General features: G+C 39.7%; 1 protein-coding gene across 7 annotated transcripts in view; it reads right to left on the bottom strand.

The window, feature by feature from the left end:
- Positions 1 to 16,420, bottom strand: part of LOC129766708 (uncharacterized) — a 64,297-nt gene extending 47,877 nt beyond the window's left edge. For 3 of the 7 annotated variants that reach the window (XM_055767305.1, XM_055767304.1, XM_055767298.1), the window contains exon 1: positions 15,496 to 16,420. The gene's annotated coding sequence lies outside the window, so the exon portion shown is untranslated. The remainder of the gene's footprint in view (positions 1 to 15,495) is intronic. The other 4 variants (XM_055767299.1, XM_055767300.1, XM_055767303.1 and 1 more) reach the window with 4 other exon arrangements.
- Positions 16,421 to 19,223: the final 2,803 nt, after the last annotated feature.

The raw sequence follows: 19,223 nt of genomic DNA on the forward strand, positions 1-19,223 counted from the left end.
GTGAAGATTATTGCATGCGATCGACTGAAATCTGTGTCACTTAAAAATGACAAAAGAGTTCTCAATCGGACAAACTCTTTTCGTGTGACATTTGAGGGTTCCGCCCTTCCAAACTACGTTGCAATAGGTGCACTTCGTTTACCTGTTCGGTTGTTTGTACCCCGGGTAATGAAATGCAACAAATGTATGCAACTCGGTCACACGGCCGCCTATTGTTGCAACAAAAAACGTTGCGCAGATTGTGGAGAGAGCCATGATGAGAATCCTTGCCCGAAAGAGCGCAAGTGTCTTCTTTGGGGCGGGACTCCTCATGATCTTACTCAATGCCCGGTGTACATACAACGAGGGGAAAAAATCAAGCGTTCCTTAAACGAACGTTCCAAGCGGACTTATGCAGAAATGCTTAAGAGTCCCGTTCCAACGACTCAGGACAATCCCTACTCCATTCTGCAGAACGACGAGCCTGTTGCTGACGCTCCCAATGCAGGAAGTTCCGGTACATCGCAGGGTGCCATCAGGAAAAGAAAAATTACTTCTTTTCCATCACTCCCCAGAAAGAAAACCGAAACTTCCCAAGTTGGAATGAAAACTCGAATCGAACATGCTGAGAATAGACCGAAGCAAGTACCTCCTGGTTTAAGCGGTTCTTCTACGCACCAGGGGTCCTCAGCACTTCCCGGAGCAGCACCCAATACGTCTGCTCCTTTTTCGCGGTCGAGGCAACAGCCACAATCTGGCTTGCTTGCGCTTTCTGACCTGGTGGACAACATTTTAAATGCTTTAAATATAAATGACCCTCTTAAAAGCATAGTATTATGTTTGCTTCCGATTGTGAGAACATTTTTGAAAGAAAAATGTGGTTTTTTGGCAGCGTTCATTTCCCTCGATGCCTGATTCAGGGCAAGAGGTCAAGGATTTGACCACTGTAATACAGTGGAATTGCAGAAGCATCATTCCTAAACTAGATCAGTTTAAATTTTTAGTTCACAGCTCTAACTGTGATGTATTTTCTCTCTGTGAAACATGGCTTTCTTCAGCCGATGAGCTAAATTTCCACGATTTCAACATTATTCGCCTCGATCGAAATGACTCGTTTGGTGGCGTACTATTGGGGATTAAAAAATGTCACTCCTTCTATAGAGTGACTCTCCCATCGATGACAGGCATTGAAGTTGTTGCTTGCCAGACACAAATCAATGGCAAAGACCTCTGCATTGCTTCGATATATATCCCTCCCAGAACTACGGTAGGCCGCCATCAGTTCTTTGATACTATCGAGGCAATGCCGGAGCCGCGGTTAATCTTAGGTGATTTCAACTCCCATGGAACAGCATGGGGATCACTCTACGATGACAACCGTGCCACTTTGATTTATGATCTGTGAGACAGCTTCAAATTGACAGTTTTGAATACTGGGGAAGCAACCAGAATAGCCAACCCTCCTGCACGGGCAAGCATGCTAGACATATCTCTATGCTCTTCTTCGTTATCCCTGGATTGCATGTGGAAGGTAATCCAAGATCCCCACGGTAGTGATCACCTACCAATAATTTTATCGATCGCTAATGAATCAAGCTTTCGTGAGTCAGTCAATATTTCGTATGACCTCACGAAGACTCACTGGAGAACATTTGCGGAAATAATATCTGAAGCAATTGTTTCAATGCATGAACTTCCTCCACTCGAAGAGTATAACTTTATATCGAGTTTGATTTACGAAAGCGCACTTCAAGCTCAAAAGAAACGTGTACCGGCTACCACTTTCCGACGTCGTCCTCCATCACTTTGGTGGGACAAGGAATGTTCAAAGGTCTACCTTGAAAAATCATCCGCTTTCAAAAAATTCAGGAAAACTGGATTAGTGGAATGGTTTCTAAAGTACCAAGCTCTAGAAGCCAAACTAAAAGGTTTGTTTAAAGTAAAAAAGCGTGGATATTGGCGGAAGTTCGTCAATGGTTTGTCAAGGGAGACCGCTATGAGCACTCTTTGGAATACGGCTAGGAAAATGCGTGGCTGGAACCATACAAACGAAAGTAAGGAATACTCTGACCGTTGGATTTTTAACTTTGCAAGGAAGGTTTGCCCCGACACCGCTCCTGCACAATACGTCGTACGCGACATTCCACTTCAAAGCGATTATGAGAATTTTTCGATGGTGGAATTCTCAATTGCCCTTCTCTCATGTAACAATTCAGCTCCGGGGTCGGACAAGATTAAATTCATCTTGTTGAAGAATCTTCCCGACTTGGCAAAACAGCGTTTGCTGAACTTGTTCAACAAGTTTCTGGAGCTGAATATTGTCCCGCATGACTGGAGACAAGTGAGAGTGATAGCCATACGGAAACCCAACAAGCCGGCTTGCGATCACAACTCGTATAGGCCGATTGCAATGTTATCCTGTATTCGTAAATTGTTAGAGAAAATAATTCTACTTCGTTTGGACAAGTGGGTCGAAACGAACAATTTGCTGTCAAATACGCAGTTTGGCTTCCGCCGAGGTAAAGGAACAAATGATTGTCTCGCGCTGCTATCTTCTGAAATGCAAATCGCATTTGCTCGCAAAGAACAAATGGCTTCCGTTTTTCTCGATATCAAAGGGGCATTTGATTCAGTTTCCATGGAAATTCTCTCAGAGAAGCTTCATAATCGTGGACTTTCACCAATTCTCAATAATTTCCTGTACAATTTACTGTCAGAAAAGCACATGATTTTCTCTCATGGCAGCTCGAAATCTTCTCGTTACAGTTTTATGGGCCTACCACAAGGCTCCTGCCCCCTCTTGTACAGTTTTTACGTCAATGATATGGATGATTGTCTAACTAGAGACTGCACGCTGAGACAACTTGCAGACGATGGAGTTATTTCCATCACGGGTACTAATCCCGTCGTTCTGCAAAAGTCGTTGCAAGATACCCTGAACAATCTGTTCACGTGGGCCCTCAAGCTGGGTATCGAATTCTCTACGGAGAAAACTGAAATGGTCGTTTTTTCTAGGAAGCACGAACCCGCCCAATTCCAGCTTCACCTATCCGGCAAAACGATCCAACACTCTATGTTTTTCAAATACCTGGGTGTATATTTTGATTCTAAGTGTACCTGGGGGAGACACATTGCGTATTTGAAACAGAAATGTCAGCAAAGAATCAATTTTCTCCAAACAATTACCGGAACATGGTGGGGTGCCCATCCAGGAGACCTCATCCAGTTGTACAAAACAACGATATTATCAGTGTTAGAATATGGCAGTTTTTGCTTCCGATCAGCTGCCAGGATTCATATTCTCAAGCTGGAGAGAATACAATATCGTTGCTTGCGTATAGCCATGGGGTGTTTGCATTCGACACATACGATGAGTCTCGAAGTTTTGGCAGGAGTACCCCCGCTTACTCTTCGGTTCACAGAATTATCCTCCAGATTTCTCATCCGTTGCAAGATCATGAATCCATTGGTGATTGATAACTTCGAAAATCTACTCCAACTGACTCCTCAGTCAAGTTTTATGTCTTTATACCATGAGTACCTTACCCACGACGTGCACCCTTCACCAGGCATCTCCAACCAAGTTTGCTTCCCTTACTTCTGCAATTCCTCTGTCATTTTTGATCTGTCCATGCGAATCCCATGGAATCCCAGATCACCTACGCTCCGATTCTATTCCGCCGATATTTTCGGCAGAATATGGGAAAGTTAGATCTGATAAAATGTTCTTTACTGACGGTTCATTCATAAACGGGTCCACTGGCTTCGGCATCTTCAATGAAAATTCCAGTGCCTCTTTCAAACTCAAAGATCCTTGTTCCGTGTATGTCGCTGAACTGGGTGCGATATATTACGCATTAGGGATCATTGAAACATTGCCCATCGACCACTATTTTATTTTTTCAGACAGTCTCAGCTCAATAGAGGCAATCCGCTCAATGAAAGTTGATAAATGCTCATCTTATTTCCTAACAAGAATAAGACAACTATTGAGTGTTTTGGTCGAAAAATTATTCAAGATTACCTTAGCATGGGTTCCCTCTCATTGCTCGATTCCGGGGAATGAGAAAGCGGACTCGCTAGCTAAGGTGGGCGCTTTAGAAGGCACACTTTTTGAAAGGCAAATTGCTTATAATGAATTTTTCCACATTCCTCGTCAGTATACGCTCGTAAGTTGGCAGCGCATGTGGAGTGAAGATGAGTTCGGTCGTTGGTTACACACGATTATCCCTAAGGTCTCGACGAGTGCATGGTTCGAGGGATTGAATGTAGGTCGTGATTTCATTCGCGTGATATCTCGGCTTATGTCCAATCACTACAACCTAAACGCGCATCTCTATCGCATTGGGCTCGCAGCAAACAATCTTTGTGATTGTGGCGATGGCTATCACGACATCGAGCATGTTGTCTGGTCGTGTATCCGGTTCCATGCTGCTCGCTCTCAGCTCTCTAGAGCACTGAGAGCACAAGGCAGACAATCGGATATCCCCGTCCGGGATATCTTAGGTAGCCGTGATCCTGATCTTCTGCTTCATCTATACCTGTTCCTCAGAAACGCCGATGTCAACGTTTAATGATGTTTCCTTCGTTGTGTCCCCGTTTCATATCCCTCCTATCCAAACGATAAACTTTTACACGGGCCAAAGGTTGTGCAGTCCACTGATCATTCAACAAGAGCCAAAGGTTGTACCGCTTATGACAACTCTACACGAGCTGATGATTGCGCCGGCTAGTGACCATTCTATCCTGGATTCCTCGAGTCGAGAAAGACGCACCACGCTAGATATGGGGTACAGAGCCAACCTCGAGTAATCGGTTACATATTACTAACATAGTTGTAAGCAAACATTGTCGAAATATTGAACTCCCGGCCCCTTTAGGCTGACGCCATATGAGCCTTAATAAAAATTTATATTTTGGATAAAAAAAAAATAGGTACCAAAGTAGAAAGCTTGAAAGCATATTGAACTAATTTATTAAAAATATCTACCAAATAATACCTATGCATAAAGTTTAGATCTGTTTTCTGCATCATATGCCTTAAGCGTATGAAATATGATTCAGAATGGTAATATCCTAATAAAAACGGGAGTTGAAGTGGTGTGTGGACGCTGGAAATGGGCATATTCCTTAGGGTGACCACTATGCCCCACTTCCCTTATTTTGACGGAACAGTTGCAAACTAGATCGTGTTGGTGTAGCGATTTTAGAATAAAAAACTATGGATGGGTTATACCTATGATATAACCGCAAGGTTGACGTAGGACTGCCGTTGGCTTAGTAATTAATTGTACTTCTTCAATTAGCAATAATCCCACCTCGGATGTTTCCCATTGGGTACGATATCGCCGCTGCGCAGAGCTGTCTTTTGTGTGTATTGATTAAATTATTGATTAAACTAGTGAATGAATGAAACTATTTACGAATTCAATTGCAAACAAATCCCAATTTAAGTCGATTCATGTATTATGGTAGTAGTTATCACAGCAATGGTAGTAGTTATCAACATTAGTTATCAACATTTTGCCTAATCATCAAACGGTATGCGTAGAAGCTCAGTGAGCTGGGGACATGAAAAGATATCTTCCAATGCAGTCTTGAAAAATCGAGCCAAAGCGTTGCATTTGTACCCGTTTTAGTAGACCGTGATAGCAAAACGAATTCCGGAGTGTAAAAATGCTTGGGGGTGTAAAGTATTGCCGACTACAATGTATCTGCAATGCCGATTTTCCCAGCTTCTTGGTTTCGGAATCTGTATTGGGAAAACACATTCCGGTTTTTCAAAAATGCAAGCGAGTACAAAAGTACTCGTAGTTTGCATCTATTTTGCAATGCCAATTTCCCCAGGCTTCATGGTTTTGAAATCTGTATTAGAGCCCCCGCAGACTGCAGACTGACATGTCGACCGATAGTTCGGTCGGCTTTTTAATCAGTACAGAGAGGTATACATGTGCGCACATTACACCGATTCAGTTGGGTTTGCACCAGTAGGCCGATCCGACCAAACTGTCGGCTGAAAAAAAGTCTGTAGTGTGCGGGGGCTCTTAGGGAAACACTCCAGTTTCCAGAAACGCAAGCGAGTACAAAAATACCCACAACTCGCATTTATTTTGCAATGCCGATATCCCCAGGCTTCAAGATTTTGAAGTCTGTGTTAGGGAAACATTCCAATTTACAAAGACGCAAACGAATGCAAAAGTTCCCGCTGGTTGCATCTATTTTGCAATGCCGATTTCCCCTGAATTCATGGTTTTGAGGTCTGTGTTAGGGAAACATCCATCCATTCCAGCGATCGTACCTCAATCGTTGCGCAATCATAACTGAATGGATTTCCGAGCGGCACTTGCTTATAGGAGTGATTTCAATATCCTGTTTTGAAAGCAATTTTAGGGCTATTGAAACAAGTTTTTGGATCAAAAATTAATAAGCATATAACGCGTAGACATTTTATCTTCCGAATGAAGACATTTCAGAACATTTCGTTCAGTTGTTTAGGAGCTATCAACGCTCAAAATCTCGTTCTCCGGCGTAACGCTTTCGTTTTCGAAACTTTGAACTTACACCCCAGTATAGAAATGATAGACGTAGTCCTACGTCAAAATCTATTAGTTCCACTGAGGAAACATTCAAACAATATATACCCTGTGGCATTTTTTTATGAACCCTCCTCTCACCCACATCTCTGAAGAACTCATACATGAGCTTTCTAGCGACAATAATTGGATTCCAGTGAATTGGTGGGCCCTGTTATGAAAATCGAATCGAGAAGTCGATACAATCCCTAGCACTATCACACCGAGCAAAATTTCGTAAATCGAGATAATCCTAGGCCCTGATTCTCGAATACACTTCACGGTGGAAAAGAAAAGAACGGCACGCCATTGAACTACGTTTTACGAGTTAGTGAAGTGTCGAAGATAATGATGAGTTTTCAGGCAGAATGAGCACTTTTCAAATAAAAAATCATTAATGAAATTTAACTTCTTCGTATCAAACTGGTATTCAATGTGAGTGGGAAACTTTGTTTTCTTCATGTGGTATAATAATTTCAAACAAAAATTTCATCTGAAGATAATTTGATATTATAATGATAAGTTTAGTGGGCAACTAATCTCGTATCCAGATGTCGACACCGTACCGTCGCCATCGCGAATACGTTTCATTCCGTTTCCACCGTGGAGTGTATTCGAGAATCAGGCCCCTAATCTTGCTCGAATTGTGTTGCAAATTTAAGCGTTTCTAGAATGTTTCCCAACAAAACATATCAGCGACGCAAACCAAAACAAATTAAATCTCTGAAGATATGCAACAAGCAAACCAAACAATTCGAAAATGTAGACAGTTGCACCGATACACCCAAACTAGCGTTGGCAGAAAACATTTCAACTTCAGCAGAAAACATGCTTTTTCGTGTCCTGAGGAGTCAAATAAGCAAATAAAATCATCTGCTTCAAAAGCTTTGAAATGAAGCAAATATCTCTTTCTTTTTTCTTTTTCGTCTCTTTTGGGATTACACCCAAAAATTCCAAACGATGTCAACCGGGATCGTACCAAGGCTGCCTGGAATGCAAGGCTGTTTTACACGACCACACTATCCACATTGCTATTATTGCTGTTGCATAAATGCGTGATAATATTACACCTCGTTATAAAATGAAGTTGGAAAGCGCTTTCTAAGAGTAAAAAAGAGAGCTTGCCGTAAATCTATATCTATCTCGGTCTGGGCCGTGTATGTGGCAAAGTATGCGAAAACCTTTAATGGGTGCTTATTTGCAATGTGTCTCTTGTTCCGCCCACTCATATTGAACTTACATTGCAATACCATATATATTATACAAATGCTATACCATGACATATTCTGTTATGTTTAGGCTCATTCAATGTAATGAATCGGGATGACAAAACGTGTGCTAATAATTAACTTTGAATTTAGCTTTCACTCGACTATCGACTTGCTCGGTATTTATAATAGTAAAATAGAGTCAACGAGCAAAATTCTTATCGACTCGATTTCTATTATAGAGCCCGATATTCCTTTGAGGGAACCAAAAAGGGTGCATAGATTTATAAATCGTTTATTGAGTGTTGGTATTCAATTTACATTGTTGTGAAAGAAAAAAAGAGCAGAGGTAGACTACTGTCCGTCTAAATTGATGTCTATTTCTTTACATTTTAGAAGAGTGTTCATTTTTGTTTTGAGATAAGTGTGCGTGTACCATTGGTACGGTCAAATTTTGAACTATTTGGTACGGCACAGAGTTGTACCGTTGGCACAGTTGACATAGTTGGCACAAATAACACAGTCGGTACAGATGCTACATTTGGATGTTCAGTTTTGTTACTAAGAATAAAATCCTCATTCTTTTTTTCGAAAAAAACAACAAATATGCACGGAACAAAACAATGTTGGTTATTCGGTCAAATATAAATTTACAGTTTCTTTGTGAACACTTTATTAATTGCAGCTTCCTTATAAATTCTTGAAAACAAAGTTTGAAAGTATCCGATACACAGCTAGATATTCATTTTGAAGCTCCAACTTCCAGATTTTGAAGTATTCTTCGGGCAGGTTTTTGTGTTGGTGTGTGTGGATGTGGTGGACGGGAATAGAGAGTCGATTTCTCTTTGTTTATGTTTTCAGGGCTTTGTGGACTAAACGATTTTTTCGTATTTTTCAACAAATGCAATAAACCCTACCAAGCAGTTTTCGTTTGATCCCTAAAACATTCCTGTAGGTTTTTTCGAATGCAGAGATGTTTTTGTTTGAACGAAGGGTTGTTCCTTCGTTTCTAACGGTTAATCGCACCGCGAATCGAGGGACAGTCTTGAGGGCTTCAGTGGGTTCTCTACAAGGTTGGTTTGTTGCTTCGACAAGGGAAAGTTGTTTGAGTTTTTTTTGGATCGATTTTGGATAAGCACCAGGAGCGGGTTCTTGTGGTGTTTGGAAAATAGTTTTGTTCTATAGTTTTGTAAGTGTTGCAGTTGGTTCAGGTCTTGAAGAAGGGGTTTTTAGCCTGCTAAGTCCCAACTCGACCAACTGCCAACTCGACTGGCCGTTGGTAGCACAATCTCAGATAGCAGCGAAATGTTGTGGGTGTAAACAAATGATCTTTCAAGCAACTTTGCATACTTAAAATATTTATAAAAGAATTAGACTACTTTTTTAACGAGCCAGACATTTATTCTTGATTTCTACAAATAAAAATATAACTCACCAAGCAAGAAATTCGCCATATTTTACGTTTTTACTACCTGCGAGGTAAAACTGCAGCGAAGGCGGCCGAAAAAAATCGTGTAGTTTATGGACCCGATACTGTAACGATTCGCACAGTACAGCGTTGGTTTGATCGATTTGGTTCTGGTGTAGTGGCTGTCGAAGATACACCTCGTACTGGTAGGCCAATCGTCGTGGAAACCAATAAAATCGTTGAAATCATCCAAGTAGACCGGCATGTGAGCACTCGCTCGATTGGCCAAGAACTGGGTATAGACCATAAAACCGTTTGGAACCATTTGCAGAAAATCGGATTCCAAAAAAAGCTGAATGTATTGGTGCCACACGAATTGACGCAAAACAATCTTTTAGACCGAATCAACGCCTGCGATGCACTGCTGAAACGGAACGAACTCGATCCATTTTTGAAGAAGATGGTGACTGGTGATGAAAAGTGGATCACGTACGACAACCTAAAGCGAAAAAAGTCGTGGTCGAAGTGCGGTGAGCCGGCCCAAACCATCGCCAAGCCCGGATTGACGGCCAGGAAAATTATGCTGTGTGTTTGGTGGGATTGGAAGGGAATCATCCACTATGAGCTGCTCAACTATGACCAGACCCTCAACTCGATTCTCTACTGTGAGCAGCTTGACCGTTTTAAGCAGGCGATTGACCAGAAGCGACCAGAAATGATCAATAGGAATGGTGTTTTTATCCACCAGGACAACGCTCGGCCTCACACATCTTTGATGACCCGCCAGAAGCCACGGGAGCTCGGATGGGATGTCCAATTGCACCCACCGTATAGTCCGGACCTGGCTCCAAGTGATTATCATCTCTTCCGGTCCATGCAAAACGCTCTTGGTGATACTAAGTTGGCCTCAAAAGAGGCTTGCGAAAACTGGCTGTCTGAGTTTTTTTGCAAATAAGGAGGAGGGGGGGGGTTTATAGCGAGGGGATAATGAAGTTTCCTTTCTGATTGGCAACAAGTTTGCGAACAATTGTCAACAAGTTTGCGAATTTGAATTGGATGATTTTAAGTATGTTAAATAAAGCGTCAAATTTCGATCAAAAATACGATATTTCTTTTTCCCCAACCCTATATATATTAGGCTGTCAAAAAAGTCCTGCGGTATTTTTTTAAATTTTCATTTGTTCATAAAATTAGTTACAATCATCTGTTTTAAGTCAAATATGCGCCGTTTTGTTCGATGACTTGTTCCCAACGAGATGCCAACTTCATAATACCCCTGTTATAGAAGCTCGTTTCCTTATTGGCAAAAAACTCGGATAGCCAATTTTTACAGGCCTCTTTTGTGGCTAACTTCTGACTACCTAACTCGTTCGCCATGGACAAAAACAGGTGGTAGTCACTTGGTGCAAGGTCCGGACTATACGGCGGATGCAAAAGAACCTCCCATCCGAGCTCCCGGAGCTTCTGGCGCATCACCAAAGAAGTGTGTGGCCTGGCGTTGTCTTGATGGAAGACAATGCGGCCTCTGTTTATCAAAGATGGCCTCTTCTTCATGAGTGCTACCTTCAAGCGGTCCAGTTGTTGGCAGTACAGGTCCGAATTGAGCGTTTGGCCATAGGGAAGCAGCTCATAATAAATTATTCCTTGACAACCCCACCAAACACACAGCAGAACCTTCCTGGCCGTTAATGAGGGCTTGGCCACCGTCTGAGCCGCTTCAGCGAGCTTCGACCACGACCGTTTGCGCTTCACGTTGTCGTAAATGATCCACTTTTCATCGCCAGTCACCATCCGCTTCAGAAACGGGTCGATTTTGTTGCGATTCAGCAGCGATTCACATGCGTCGGTACGGTCAAAGATGTTTTCTTGCGTCAACGTGTGTGGCACCCATACATCGAGCTTCTTTGTCAATCCAAGCTTCTTCAAATGGTTAATAACGGTTTGATGACTTATCCCCAGCTCTTGGCCGATGCTACGGCTGCTACTATGCCGGTCTTTCTCGGCTAATTCAGCGATTTTGTCGCAATTTTCGACGACAGGCCTTCCGGAGCGTGGCGCATCTTCGACGACCTCTACACCAGAACGAAAACGTTGAAACCATCGTTGTGCGGTGGAAATGGAAACTGTATCGGGTCCATAAACTGCACAAATTTTATTGGCAGCTTGAGATGCATTTTTGCCTTTGTCATAGTATTACTGTAAAATATGTCGGATTTTCTCTTTATTTTGATCCATATTTGCGACACTATAACTCACGAACGACTTAACCAAACAAAACACTGTGAAGGACTATATTATATCGCGCAAAAATACCTTTCCAACAAGCTATAGTATGACTCGATACAATGAATACAACTAGAACTACGCGCTTACAACGACACCTCGCGGAAATACCGCAGGACTTTTTTGACAGCCTAATACATACAAATGTCACGAAATAAACATTAATAATAATTTTTCGAAGAAAAAAAAAAGTTGTTCGAAAAACTTTTTCCATGTAAAAGTACCCATTTTCCGATGTATGGGTGATTTGCTGAAATTGTATGGGCTATTCATATATATTTTTTGAGAATTTAAAAAAAAAAATTTTTTTCAATGAATTTTGTTTTTCAAAAATTTGCATGATATTTTTTGATGAAAACATGATCAATTTTCATTTTATCCCCTATATCTTCCGGTTAGACGTATTTCTATGTCCAAAAAACCATCAACTTTAAAACCTTCAGAGCCCAAGGGAGTATTTTCTCACAATAGATGAAGTTTCTGCAAATTGAACTCCGTGCATGTAATATACAACTCAAAGTAATATGCAAATCACACGATGTTGGATCGTGAAATATTTCAGGACTGTGTTCCCTCAAAATTAGACGAGATTTTTCTTGTCGTCTGGCAGCACTGCTCGATTCAATAGATTTTTGTACTCGTCGTATTATAGTTTGTCTTTTAGTTGTAAGGAATAAAGAACTTAGTTATGTTCGTCTTGTTATAAAAGCCTTTTCATATCCATTGTTCGTTGATTGTGAAATAAAGTTTAAATAAGCGTTAAAAGGTTCTCTATATAATTTGAATGTAAAAACGTGCTTGAAGTCCATAACGATTGGATCAGGAAAGTGTCCGATATCCTGGAAAATCATAAAAATGAAGACACAACGTAGGGTTTGACCGATCACACATCGTTGCTAAATTTTACATCAAATTCGCTTTGACCTGCAATTTTCATGCATTTTAAGGAGATGAACAGTCTTTGACCACCAACCAGGGATTCAACGAAGAGAAATAAAATAAACATATTCAATGTTCTGTATTATATTCGTTTCTCTAAACCTGTTTTTTACACGTGCGGTTCGATTTAATTTCAAATAAAAAAGAGAGATAGCCCACAATCGTCGCAAACAGTTTGTTACAGGTGGAGGTTCTAGTAAGCTTATTGAGATTACTGCGCTGGAGGAACGAGTCCTTGTTCTCACAGGACTGTTTTCAGAAGTTGAGGGTATAGCCGATACGTACAATAGAAACCTAACAATAAATAATGTTCTGATGGAAAATAGAAGGCACAATCTAGAATTGGAGGGAAAAAGTTTGGAAAAACTGAAAATTGAAAAAAAAGTTGACGGTCGCTGTATTAGCCGACAGAGGAGACACCTTTGTAGTTTGCGATTATCATGGAAGGGATAAGGAGTCGTGCACAAATTACGTCACGCTTGTAGTGCAGAGAGAAGGGGGTCGAGGTTGCGTTACTTTATGTGACATAGGGGGGAGGAGGAGTAGCCGTAATGTTCCAGGAACAGACTTTAGAGATTTAGAAAAGCATCTAAAGATATCTACGTAGGTGTTGAGTATGTAGAAATAGAAATTAAGCATTAGCTATATGTGCCTTTCTCAAGCGTTGACAGTTCTCCGGTTCACCTTATTATGCTACCTTCATGGCCACCATTACATTATTTTGTGTACCTGAAATATATTAGAATGAAGGTATTTACGTTGCCATGGTGACCAAGCATCCCCTGGTAACTCAACAAAGCAATGTATTTTATTACAGTGTATATGTTTCCTGGCATTCAACATCGTCTAATCAATATTTTTTATGCCAATCAATGATACTAAAGCTAAAATTATTTTAATCACAATTATAATTATAATTATAATACAGATTTCAATACAGACAATACAGAGAGTCGGTCCGGATCGTAGAAAGTAGAAACAAAACGTAGTAAATTCGCGTTGATGGCATTGTGCACCCGATGGGGCGTCCACATTACATAACGAACCGAATATTCCGCCTAGTACAGGCCAATCGGCATCACTCGACATTTTTTTTTATGTGGGACTACGTCTAACCTGAATATATGGGGGGTAAAATTTAAACCTAAACACATTACATGCAGGAAAAAATGAAAGATTTCGAATGCTTATAGCTCGAACATTCCTTAATAGACGGGAAAGATGTTTGCATCGATTGATAGGAAATATTTCTTCGCATCTACAATTAATAAAATGTTATTTTTCTTGAGATAAACAATTGAATAACTGTAGAATGTCAAGCGATATCTAAACGCCTGGTCCGATTTACGATTTCCTTAACACAGCCATCAAAACCAAGGTACATGATTATATTGGCATTGCAAATACATGCAAGTTATGGGAGCTTTTGTACCCACCGACATGTGTTCCCTAACACAGCCAATAGAACCAAGGTGCCTTACGTTACATATTATTTGTTCAAATTCTTTACTTAGACAGCAAATATGTTGAATTCAATTGAATTCGAAAATTGTTTCATTCAATTAATAATTTAATCAATACAAACAAATGATTACTAAGCCAACTGTAGTCCCACGTCAACCTTGCGGCTATATCATAGATATAACCCACCCATTTTTTTTCAACCCTTCACAATGAAGAAAAGTTTCCGAGAATTGTTGCCTTTGTTTCCAATCAGAACGAAGCGCTGGATTACTTGCGAAAAAAAGACAGAACATCCTAAGCTTTTACTGCGAAAAAAGTACGAACTCGCGTTGCTTTGATAGTAGGCTCGGCCCACATCATACAGTTGGAATAAGAAAATCCAGATGGATGCAACAAGATATACAATTTTTGTATATTTTTATTTGAATGAAAATGTTCACCTTGCATCCAAATCATAAATGTATCAAACTGTGCGGGGCATATTAAAAAAAAACATTTTACTACGCTGTACTACGCAAAGTTGAATGAGATTCAACCAAGCATCTTGCTCCGGCTCCGGTCCGAAAAAAGGGTTCAACTCACCAAACTCTGGATACTTATGCAACATTCCTATTTCGCATTTTTCGTATTTCTAGATATACGTGGATTAAAGCTTTTCGTCGATTTATTTTTTTCTTTGATTTTTCTTATGGAAAAACTGATCTGTGCAAAACAATAAAAAATAATAAGAAAATAATCGTAGTTTCCGTTATTCATTATGAATGATTTGAACGAAAATATTTCGCTAGTACGAATTTCGCTTGTGAAAAATACGCTCATTCTAAGACAAGCTTTACCCTCAACGAGCCGAAGACTGAAATAAACTTCTGTTCCATAAAAAAAAATTTATGCGAAAATTGTGTCTGAAAATGATTTTATATTATAATGATAATTTTTAGTGGGAATAACAGAAAATTTAGAGAAAAAAGGTTAGGGTCGGCACAACTTGCTTCATGTAACTAAATAACGCCAAATGAAAATTTTCATTGAAAATTTCAAACTGTCAACACTGTACACTGTATCGTGAAATTGGCTTTCCACTCATTATGATTTGGGAAAATGATTGCATCCAGATAATTCATCTTCTTTCTTTTTCATAATTTTATAACTTGATCCTAATAAATGACCTAATGATCAAAAATCCTTTTTCAATAGAAGCTTACATATGGCCCATTGCGCTCCAATACAGAACAGAACCAAAAGATCAGGCACCAGCCAAACAGGCAGAATTCAGAAATATGATAGTCTATAAAGACACTTTCAACCTCGTAATTTCGCACGTATATTATTCCATAAATCCACATACGCCGGCAAATGATCTTAGACACACAAAAAACCAGTTCCCCAACTGATCAGTTAAAATGTATATAAAGTAACAAAGTTCAATTTTGCTTTGCTTCCTTTCACTTCGATAAGGTCAAGCCATAGCCGAAAACTGCCACTGCTTGAGTCAACATTCATCATCTTCTCTGCATTATCTTGTTTATTTTGTACCTGCACATAGTACGGTTTGAAAAAAGGGATCCTTTCCTGGCGTAGATGGACCATTCTATGTAAGATTTAATTTATTCTCTTCGATTACCCTTCTCCTTTTTCTACTTACTTTAAGTTCCTTTCATTGAATGAGCGTCCCGTTTGGGATCTCCAGTCGTTACCACTGCTGGGTTCCATTCAGACCATTAAACAATATAGCCTTCCCTGACCATAGCAATACATCACATCACGTTATGGACCAAAATAACCAAATTTCTGCTTATCCTGGGGACATGTTCAATTTCCTTTTTCGAAAACAATGATGAATTTCTCTTCTTTTGTACTACAATCTTCACTCGGTAGTTGTTTTATTTCGGTCAAACTGGTTTCATCCACACTTTAACGGACCAGCGGTGATTACTGAATGCTGTAGAGCAATTACAGATCGCCGATAAAAATTCGAATTTTCACTGACTACTGGTATGGTAACCAAGCAACTGTGTGCCTTTCATTCACTCCCCCACTCATCTCACTATCTTAATTGGCTCAATTAAGCCAAAACAGCACGAAATGGCACAAACCTCGAATCCCGTTGATTCATAAATAAGGCGTTTCGAAATGATCACCCATCACCACTTGATACAGAACTGGTTGATTTATCCACAAACATCAGACAGCATCCATCAATGGAGTTGAAGGGCCACAAACGTACACAAATGATCTCGGCATCATGGTTAGCGTTATGCATATGGTTTCTAAGAATAATATCGATCACAGGATGCTTCCGTGGAAATGGCTATAAAGATCAACTCACGATCAACTGTAATTAAACGTTGCAAAGAACACAACTGCGATTAACTTTAGTACGAACCATAGCAATAGCGCTCAGTATGCCAACAACACAAATCGTACCGATCTAGAACAACTCACGGCATTGGAACGTATGTTTTTCTTTTTTGTTCTCAAAAAACTAGCCTCACGAACCGGACACATCACAGACAACGCGCTTTTTATTACATATCCATTCCGAGCAACGAACTGAGTTGGACTGAAAACTGGTTTCTTAGCTAAAATACTAACTGCCAGTTGAAATTCCTTTGCCTGGTGCCTGGTTTGTACTGGGGCTGTGATCGTGAGAGAGCACAGCATGGAAAAGGGACGGAATAACGAAAAAACAAAATCGAGGCAAATTGAGTGAAACATTTCGCACACAACTTTCCGGCATTCATCAACATTGATTAAGATACGATTAAGCATAACTCATTAAAACACAATGCACTTTTCAAATACAGTTTCACATTTCAGCAATGTGCTTTTCTCGCCAACATAAACCCAAACGAAGAGAGAGAGCGAGCGCGTGAAAAGTGATCTTCTATTTCAGCCTACAACCGTGTTCTCCCTTTCCCTACACACAAGTACCTTGTTTTCCTGTGCATTTCCAACTTTGCATTCAAACTTTTTGTTTTGAGAGGGTCATAAGGTGTGTGTGTGTTTATTTTTTTTTATTCGTGTTTCTTGCGCACCCTAAAATCCTTTTTCGTGATCGGTAGGATTATTGCGAATTTGCTATGTATTCTCTTATGCCGTTTTTCGTGATCACATTGCTCCAGAATTTGCTACACAAAAACGCCGACCACCGTCGCTTTGGTCCAGTGGAAGATGTCAGGTTTAGTTGTGAATGTAATCTTCTTATTCATGTTTATTATTAATTCTTATTCTGATTCAAACATAATCTTCATAATTTGCAAGACATTATTGCAATTCTCAAATGCCTAATTATATTGCCCGGTATTTTTCAACGCTTATAGGCTAGTGCCGTTTTATAGTGCTATTTGCTCAATCCATCCTCTTAAGGAATGGAAAAAAAGTAAAAAAACTTTTTAAGTTAAACGGTTTAATGTACTAAAAGCTAGACAATAATTAGGCAATTAGCAGTTAGTAGTTATCACATCCCTTCCTTCATTATTATTGCCCTAGATTAATGAAGGAAGGGATGTGATAACTACTAACTGCTACTTGTCTTATTATTTTCTAGCTTTTAGTAAATAAAACCGTTTAACTTAAAGTGTTTTTTTTACTTTTTTTATTTTCTAGTTTTTAGTACATTATCTGTATGATTGATATACTTCTCTACAATAAAATCATTCAACCTTTTTTTTATTTTTATTTCAAACCTTATTTTTTTCGAAATATTTTGATGATGTACTGTATTCTATTAGTCAAATCATTTAATTCGATACCGATATTGAGGGGATTACAAAAAAAATACATAAACCTTTCTGAATTTATGTTCTTCATAATGTAGTGTGTTCTCCAAGTCAAGCCATTCAGCCATTTTTTACCGGCGGCTAAATTGTATTTTTCAAGATATAGCTCTTCTCTATAGGAGAGCTGCCATACAAATGAAAGACAAATTTCTGCATAACTCGAAATGCATGTGAAGGTGCTGGGGAAACAAAATGTTTCTATGGTGAATAGACACTCGTCCCGTTTTTCTGAGGGGGGGAGGGGGGCTGCCATACAAATGAAGCATACATTTCCGCATGATTCAAGAACTAATCAAGCAAACGGAACTATATTTGGCATGTAGAGATTTTATGGGGAAGAATTCTAATGTGGTTCTAAGGTGGTTCGACACTCCTCTCCCTCTCTTAGGGTGGGCTGTCAAACAAACGATAAACAAATTTCTGCATAACTCGAAAGCTAATCAAGCAAATTGAGCCAAATTTGGCATGTGAAGATTTTAGGGGGTACGAAAGGTTTCTGTGGTGAATAAACACTCCTCCCCCCTCTCTAAGGGGAGAAGAAGAGAGGGGTCGGTCTTTATTCTATCATATTTTCTGTATCATACATTTATTCCATGTAACGGAGAAACATGTTATTTGCAGGTGGTTGAAAAATGTTGAACGAGAATTGTGTCTGAAAATAATCTGATATTATAATGATGAGTTTTGGTAGAAGTACTAGGAATTTTATAGTCGATTTTCGTCGATTCGTCGATTTTGGAATTTGCGAACTAAATATATCCTGCTTTGAAGGAATATCCGCCGATCGCAGAATTATTTCACACATCAGCCAACGATTCCCCTGCGTACTTAAAATGTTTCGTTTCCAGTTGCCATCCCTCATGATCATGAGGACGTATTGAACCTACTAGCTCCCGGGGGAGGAGAGCCATCCGACGTTCAACGATTGAAAGCACTGCGTCCTGGAGCATTTTTAGTAAAGCGTATTGGATCAAGATTCAATTGATTAAAATGATAAATCGAAAATATCTATGACCTTTTTAAAACGGGCTCTCGTCTGATCCTCTATCCACATTATTTTTTTATTACTGGCTTGATTATTCCTTGAATTCCTTTTTCCCAAAAAACTGGTATTGAAATCTGTATCAGGTTTATACAACAACAAATTTTGTTTACAATAATTTTAACCAAATATAAAGTACCAGAATTATTCGGCAGCCAAATTTTGATCGGGTAAGATTACTGGATTTCGAAACGTGCTGTATAGCACTGGCGAATAATTCCGCTGTTAGATATTCGGTAAAAATTACACGAATATTGATAATAACATTTGTTGTGCAGGATGTATTTACTAATCACGTAATACAAAGAACGTTGGAAAATTGCACTCAAGTTATTACACTTTTTCAGTGATTGTGGTGAGAAGCAATGTAACGCATAATATTTGTTCAGGGTATACCGTTTTGTCTCGAATTCCAAACACTTCATATTTAAATATATATGTACCTGGGGGAGACACATTGCGTATTTGAAACAGAAATGCCAGCAAAGAATCAATTTTCTCCAAACAATTACCGGAACATGGTGGGGTGCCCATCCAGGAGACCTCATT

Source organism: Toxorhynchites rutilus, chromosome 2 (assembly GCF_029784135.1).
Source record: "Toxorhynchites rutilus septentrionalis strain SRP chromosome 2, ASM2978413v1, whole genome shotgun sequence".
In the NCBI taxonomy this organism is placed as follows: domain Eukaryota; kingdom Metazoa; phylum Arthropoda; class Insecta; order Diptera; family Culicidae; genus Toxorhynchites; species Toxorhynchites rutilus.